At 56.7% G+C, this 7500-nt stretch overlaps 3 non-coding genes across 3 annotated transcripts in view; all 3 read right to left on the bottom strand.

The window, feature by feature from the left end:
• The window catches only part of LOC145459929 (large subunit ribosomal RNA), a 3726-nt gene extending 3508 nt beyond the window's left edge, over nt 1–218 (bottom strand). The window contains exon 1 of the ribosomal RNA XR_013921612.1: nt 1–218. This exon is cut by the window's left edge and continues 3508 nt beyond it. This is a non-coding gene — a ribosomal RNA (large subunit ribosomal RNA).
• A 282-nt stretch (nt 219–500) lies between these two features.
• On the bottom strand, nt 501–654 carry LOC145459910 (5.8S ribosomal RNA). Its single transcript, XR_013921594.1, has one exon. It is a non-coding gene; the product is annotated as a 5.8S ribosomal RNA (ribosomal RNA).
• Nucleotides 655–959: 305 nt separating this feature from the next.
• On the bottom strand, nt 960–2783 carry LOC145459950 (small subunit ribosomal RNA). The gene has a single exon (XR_013921631.1). It is a non-coding gene; the product is annotated as a small subunit ribosomal RNA (ribosomal RNA).
• Between the last annotated feature and the right edge of the window lie 4717 nt (nt 2784–7500).

The raw sequence follows: 7500 nt of genomic DNA, 5'->3' as shown, positions 1-7500 counted from the left end.
GCGGGGGAGAGGCCTCGATCAGAAGGACTTCGGCGCCCGCCGGCCGTCGCAGGGGCTCTTCCTTACGTCACATTCCGGCGCGCTTCGAGAACGCGCGGGTTCGACGCTGGACGGATCCCGCTTCACTCGCCGTTACTCGGGGAATCCCCGTTGGTTTCTTTTCCACCGCTTAATAATATGCTTAAATTCAGCGGGTAGCCTCGCCTGAACTCAGGTCGAAGTCGTACCTCTGCCGGCGCCTCGTCGGCCGCCGGTCACCGCCGCGCGCCTCGCCGGGAGCCGCACCGCCCAGAGCCGCGCCGCGCTCCGACCGCCAGTACCGCGCCCGGAGGCGCGATCGCAACGGCGGCCGAGTCGCGGAGCGACCGGGTCCGGCCCCGACGCGGGCGCGCGCCGGTCTACCTCGGAGCGACGGGCCTCGCGGCCCGACGCCCAAACTCCCAGGCTTGTCTCGGCCGCGGGCGGCTCCTACCAAAGCCGCCTCGCGCATCGCGTCACGCCGACCCTGAGGCAGACGCGGCGCCGGGATTTGCCCGACGCCGCAATTTGCGTTCGGAATATCGACGTTCAATGTGTTCTGCAATTCACATTACTTCTCGCACTTAGCTGCGTCCTTCATCGACTCGCGAGCCTAGTGATCCACCGTCGAGAGTCGTACTCTCTTTGCTTTCAGGACAACTCCGCATCGCTTCGCTCACCACGGTTTTTCGCGGGCGCCGGCTCGCTCGAGGCCGACGCCGCCGAGGGAACCGACCTAGAGGCGTTCGGTCTCGGTCCCTCTCCGAAGGCGGGCCCCGACGACGGCCATCCCCGGCCCGCCGTCGAGCGCCCGCCCTTCTCTGTCACGACGGTCTCGTTCACGACGAGCGGCGCCCAAGCGCGGGGCGCCGCGACGCCGAGTCCTCGCGGACACGGCGCCAGATCAAAAAGCAACGGGGCCTCGCACCCACCAACAACGATAATGATCCTTCCGCAGGTTCACCTACGGAAACCTTGTTACGACTTTTACTTCCTCTAAACGATCAAGTTCGGTCGTCTTCCCGGCGCACCGCCGCGCCCGTCGCCGGGCACGCGACGGGGCCGGTCCGAGGATCTCACTAAACCGTTCAATCGGTAGTAGCGACGGGCGGTGTGTACAAAGGGCAGGGACGTAATCAACGCGAGCTGATGACTCGCGCTTACTGGGAATTCCTCGTTCGAGGGCAACAATTGCAAGGCCCTATCCCAATCACGGACGGGGTTCAACGGGTTACCCGGACCTCTCGGCCCGGGCGCACTCGCTGATCCGTCCAGTGTAGCGCGCGTGCGGCCCCGAACATCTAAGGGCATCACAGACCTGTTATTGCTCGATCTCGTGTGGCTAAACGCCACTAGTCCCTCTAAGAAGTTGGACGCCGACCGCCGAGGGTCGCGTAACTATTTAGCATGCCAGAGTCTCGTTCGTTATCGGAATTAACCAGACAAATCGCTCCACCAACTAAGAACGGCCATGCACCACCACCCACAGAATCAAGAAAGAGCTGTCAATCTGTCAATCCTTCCCGTGTCCGGGCCGGGTGAGTTTCCCCGTGTTGAGTCAAATTAAGCCGCAGGCTCCACTCCTGGTGGTGCCCTTCCGTCAATTCCTTTAAGTTTCAGCTTTGCAACCATACTTCCCCCGGAACCCAAAGACTTTGGTTTCCCGGAGGCTGCCGGCGAGGTCGTCATGGTAACGCCCGCCGATCGCCAGTTGGCATCGTTTATAGTCAGAACTAGGACGGTATCTGATCGTCTTCGAACCTCTGACTTTCGCTCTTGATTAAAGAAAACGTTCTTGGCGAACGCTTTCGCAGCTGCTCGTCTTCCGCCGGTCCAAGAATTTCACCTCTGACGGCAGAGTACGGACGCCCCCGGCCGTCCCTCTTAATCATTACCTCGCTCCCGCGAACGCCAACGAAACGAGACCGAGGTCCTATTCCGTTATTCCATGCGACACTATGCAGGCGGGCGGCCTGCTTTGAACACTCTAATTTTTTCAAAGTAAACTCGTCGGCCCGACCCGCGGCACCCGGTCAAGAGCACCGCGGGCGGCGCCGACAGGCGGAACCCGCGACGCCGGTGCACGCCCTGCGACGGACCGGCGCCGCGCGCTCTACATCCAACTACGAGCTTTTCAACCGCAACAACTTTAGCATACACTTTCGGAGCTGGAATTACCGCGGCTGCTGGCACCAGACTTGCCCTCCGATGGATACTCGACAAGAGTTTTAGAATGTACTCATTCCGATTGCGGGGCCTCGTTAGAGTCCCGCATCGTTATTTTTCGTCACTACCTCCCCGTGTCGGGAATGGGTAATTTGCGCGCCTGCTGCCTTCCTTGGATGTGGTAGCCGTTTCTCAGGCTCCCTCTCCGGAATCGAACCCTGATTCCCCGTCACCCGTTATCACAAAGGTAAGCCCGTAGCCTACCTTCGAAAGTTGATAGGTCAGACACTTGAATGGTAGGTCGCCGCCGCGAAGGCGTGCGATCCGCGTGGTTATCCAGAGTCATCGAAAGAGACGGGCCCTCGCGGGCCCGGTCGGGTTCGAACCAATAAAAGCGCGCCTCCCGGAGTCGGCGCTCGGTCGCATGTATTAGCTCTGGAATTGCCACAGTTATCCACGTTAGCTCTCGCAAGGACCAAATAAACCAAGACTGATTTAATGAGCCGTTCGCAGTTTCACTTTACGTTCAGTTCGTACTTACACCTGCATGGCTTAATCTTTGAGACAAGCATATCACTACTGGCAGGATCAACCAGATATCTCTCGCGCACTGCGAGGCCCGCCCCTGGGCCGGGGGTCGGGCGTCGGGACCAAGGTGCTCTTCGGCACCGGCGCCGCCGCTCTACGGCGCCCGTCGCTTTCGCTCTCTCGATCGTCGGACCGTTCTCGGGTCGCCCGCCGTCGTCTCGTGGGACGCGGACGCCCGCCGTTCACCGCTTAATAGAATCACTCGCGCTCGGAACCGAATCCGAGACGGACGCGAGGCCTGCCGCCGGGGCTCGGGCGCTGCTCTGCCGCGACGCGATGCACGGATAAGCGCCCGGAGCCGCCGCGGCGGACCGAGGACGTCGTGTTTGTATAGCGGGCCGTGCCGCTCTTTCGTTCGTTCCCGGAGGCAAGGGCCGCGAGGCCCAGCGGTTCACGAGGCATTTGTCGGACCAAGGTTTCTCGACGGCCGATTCACTCCTCGGCGACGCCGCGACGCTACGTAGGAAGGGTCTGGGCCGCGAGGCCCGAAGTACAACGCGCCGCGTCCGCGCTGCATTTATTGAGTCCGCTATCCGGTATGCCTCATGGCTGTATGACAGGTGTAGGGTCACTATCATCCATATCCCGCCGTCTACGGCATACCGGGCAAGCTCGCTCTATGCAGCGCTTGGCGACACGCAACGTTTGAACCCGCGACTCGAGGTGCTCCGACCCGTGATTAGTGCTTGCTTCGCACCCCCATATGCTTTCGCTCCAACCGGTGACGACGGATCAGTTCCGCCGCGCCGGGCGCATCCTCTCGCCGGCAGATTCAACGTTTCGCGCCCGGCCTCCCGTCAGGCGCCGGGCGCGCGCCCCTTCCTATATTAGTTTTTTTTCGGAAACCCTGGTGACTTTTTTCTACTTAGTCGTTTTTCAGGGTCGCACCCGGGCCGGGGGGCCGGAAAATTTTCGCCGGCCAGAAAAATTTTTTTTCCCGAAAAATAAAATTTTTTTTCCGAAAAAATAAAAAATAATTAAAAAAAAAACTTTTCGAAAAAGCCTCCCACGGGACCCCTCACACGAAGTTTGGGGCCGATCCGACCAAGTATAGGCGTTTCGCACGTGTTAAGGTATGGGCCCTGTGTTAAGGTATGGGCGAGGTCGAAAAACGACTAAGTCCGAAATTTTCCTCGGAAAAAGTTGAACTTTTTTGCCGGCCAAAAGTCACCCGTGAGAGGCCCCACACGAAGTTTGGAGTCGATCCGAGCAAGTCTGGCGCGCCCGCCTATGTTAAGGTATGGGCCCTGTGTTAAGGTATGGGCGAGGTCGAAAAACGACTAAGTCCGAAATTTTCCTCGGAAAAAGTTGAACTTTTTTGCCGGCCAAAAGTCATCCGTGAGAGGCCCCACACGAAGTTTGGAGTCGATCCGAGCAAGTCTGGCGCGCCCGCCTATGTTAAGGTATGGGCCCTGTGTTAAGGTATGGGCGAGGTCGAAAAACGACTAAGTCCGAAATTTTCCTCGGAAAAAGTTGAACTTTTTTGCCGGCCAAAAGTCACCCGTGAGAGGCCCCACACGAAGTTTGGAGTCGATCCGAGCAAGTCTGGCGCGCCCGCCTATGTTAAGGTATGGGCCCTGTGTTAAGGTATGGGCGAGGTCGAAAAACGACTAAGTCCGAAATTTTCCTCGGAAAAAGTTGAACTTTTTTGCCGGCCAAAAGTCATCCGTGAGAGGCCCCACACGAAGTTTGGAGTCGATCCGAGCAAGTCTGGCGCGCCCGCCTATGTTAAGGTATGGGCCCTGTGTTAAGGTATGGGCGAGGTCGAAAAACGACTAAGTCCGAAATCTTCCTCGGAAAAAGTTGATTTTTTTTGCCGGCCAAAAGCCCGCCTAGAGACCCCGCACACGAAGTTTGGAACCGATCCGAGCAAGTCCGGCCGACCTACCGTAGGGCCCCATGTTAAAGTACGGGCGAGGTCGAAAAACGACTAAGTCCGAAATTTTCCTCGAAAAAAGTTGATTTTTTTTGCCGGCCAAAAGCCCGCCTAGAGACCCCGCACACGAAGTTTGGAACCGATCCGAGCAAGTCCGGCCGACCTACCGTAGGCCCCCATGTTAAAGTACGGGCGAGGTCGAAAAACGACCAAGTCCGAAATTTTGTCGGACTCTAACTTTTTTCGGCCGGGGCCGAATTCACTCGCGGTGAATTTCCGGAACTTTAACTTTTTTTCGACCTCGTCGGAATTTTTCTAAGTCCGAAATCCCCATACTTTAACACGGGGCCGAGATCGTAAAAAAGTTAAAGTCCGAAAAAAAATTTTTTCGCCTAAAAACCACACGGGCGCGTTCCCCGCACTGTTTGAAGACGCCCCGCGAAGGAATTATCCCGATCCGACAAACGGCTCGGCCTCCAGAGCCGGTCAAAGGTCCGATTTGGGCGGCCTTTAACCGGAGATATCTCGGCTCCGGTAGCTCCGATTTCGACAAATTTTTTTTTCCCGGATTCGTCTCGCTGCGCCGCTTCCAACGAGGGGTCCCGCTTGGGTCTGGTCCGAACAGGAGCCGAGCTATTCGCGAAAAACTCGTATCTCGGCTCCTGTGCGTCCTAGAGCTACGCGGATAGTGGAAATGGACTCCTGATGCCAAAGCGAGGGTGAAAATTTTACTTTCTCGTGCGGCCTCCCGGCGACCGGAAAAGTGGCTGGCGGCGGTCTACGAGCTCCCACGAGTCCGTCGGTGTGCGGGAAATCGAAATCGGAGAAAAAAATTTTTCGACCTCGTCGGATTTTTTCTAAGTCCGAAATCCCCATACTATAACACGGGGCCGAGATCGTAAAAAAGTTAGAGTCCGAAAAATTTTTTTTTCACCTAAAAACCACACGGGCGCGTTCCCCGCACTGTTCGAAGACGCCCCGCGAAGGAATCGTCCCGATCCGACGAACGGTTCGGCCTCCAGAGCCGGTCAAAGGTCCGATTTTGGCGCGCTTTAACCGGAGATATCTCGGCTCCGGCAGCTCCGATTTCGATAATTTTTTTTTTCCCGGATTCGTCTCGCTGCGCCGCTTCCAACGAGGGGTCCCGCGTGGGTCTGGCCCGAACAGGAGCCGAGCTATTCGCGAAAAACTCGTATCTCGGCTCCTGTGCGTCCTAGAGCTACGGGGATAGTGGAAATGGACTCCTGATGCCAGAGCGAGGGTGAAAATTTTTCTTTCTCGTACGGCCTCCCGGCGCCCGGAAAAGTGGCTGGCGGCGGTCTACGAGCTCCCACGAGTCCGTCGGTGTGCGGGAAATCGAAATCGGAGAAAAAAAATTTTCGACCTCGTCGGAATTTTTCTAAGTCCGAAATCCCCATACTATAACACGGGGCCGAGGTCGTGAAAAAGTTAAAGTCCGAAAAAAAATTTTTTCGCCTAAAAACCACACGGGCGCGTTCCCCGCACTGTTCGAAGACGCCCCGCGAAGGAATCGTCCCGATCCGACGAACGGTTCGGCCTCCAGAGCCGGTCAAAGGTCCGATTTTGGCGCGCTTTAACCGGAGATATCTCGGCTCCGGCAGCTCCGATTTCGATAATTTTTTTTTTCCCGGATTCGTCTCGCTGCGCCGCTTCCAACGAGGGGTCCCGCGTGGGTCTGGCCCGAACAGGAGCCGAGCTATTCGCGAAAAACTCGTATCTCGGCTCCTGTGCGTCCTAGAGCTACGGGGATAGTGGAAATGGACTCCTGATGCCAGAGCGAGGGTGAAAATTTTTCTTTCTCGTGCGGCCTCCCAGCGCCCGGAAAACGGTGTATTCGCGATCTACGGGCTCCCACGAGTCCGCCGATGTGCGGGAAATCGGAATCGAAGAAAAAAATTTTTCTACAATACTCGGATTTTTTCTAAGTCCGAATCCCCGGAAAAACGACTAAGTCCGAAATTTTCCTCGGAAAAAGTCGATCATTTTCGCCGGCCAAAAGCCCGCCTAGAGACCCCGCACACGAAGTTTGGAATCGATCCGAGCGAGTTCGGCCGACCTACCGCGGGGCCCCATGTCAAGGTATGGGCGAGGTCGAAAAACGACTAAGTCCGAAATTTTCCTCGGAAAAAGTCGACTTTTTTTGCCGGCCAAAAGTCATCCATGAGAGGCCCCACACGAAGTTTGGAACCGATCCGACCAAGTATAGGCGGTCCGCCCATGTTAAGGTATGGGCCCTGTGTTAAGGTATGGGCGAGGTCCGAAAAACGACTAAGTCCGAAATTTTCCTCGGAAAAAGTCGACTTTTTTTGCCGGCCAAAAGTCATCCATGAGAGGCCCCACACGAAGTTTGGAACCGATCCGACCAAGTATAGGCGGTCCGCCCATGTTAAGGTATGGGCCCTGTGTTAGGGTATGGGCGAGGTCGAAAAACGACTAAGTCCGAAAATTTCCTCGGCAAAAGTCGATTTTTTTTGCCGGCCAAAAGCCCGCCTAGAGACCCCGCACACGAAGTTTGGAACCGATCCGACCAAGTATAGGCGGTCCGCCCATGTTAAGGTATGGGCCCTGTGTTAGGGTATGGGCGAGGTCGAAAAACGACTAAGTCCGAAAATTTCCTCGGAAAAAGTTGATTTTTTTTGCCGGCCAAAAGTATCCCTAGAGACCCCGCACACGAAGTTTGGAACCGATCCGAGCAAGTATGGGCGGTCCGCCCATGTTACGGTATGGGCCCCATGTTAATGTATGGGCGAGGTCGAAAAACGACTAAGTCCGAAAATTTCCTCGGGAAAAGTTGAACTTTTTCGCCGGCCAAAAGTATCCCTAGAGACCCC

The sequence above is a fragment of the Botryllus schlosseri genome, unplaced genomic scaffold, assembly GCF_051294905.1.
Source record: "Botryllus schlosseri isolate E-star unplaced genomic scaffold, Bs_hap1 Bs28a, whole genome shotgun sequence".
In the NCBI taxonomy this organism is placed as follows: domain Eukaryota; kingdom Metazoa; phylum Chordata; class Ascidiacea; order Stolidobranchia; family Styelidae; genus Botryllus; species Botryllus schlosseri.
Note: the sequence above shows the minus strand (reverse complement) of the source record. Positions and strands in the feature narration are given on the sequence as shown.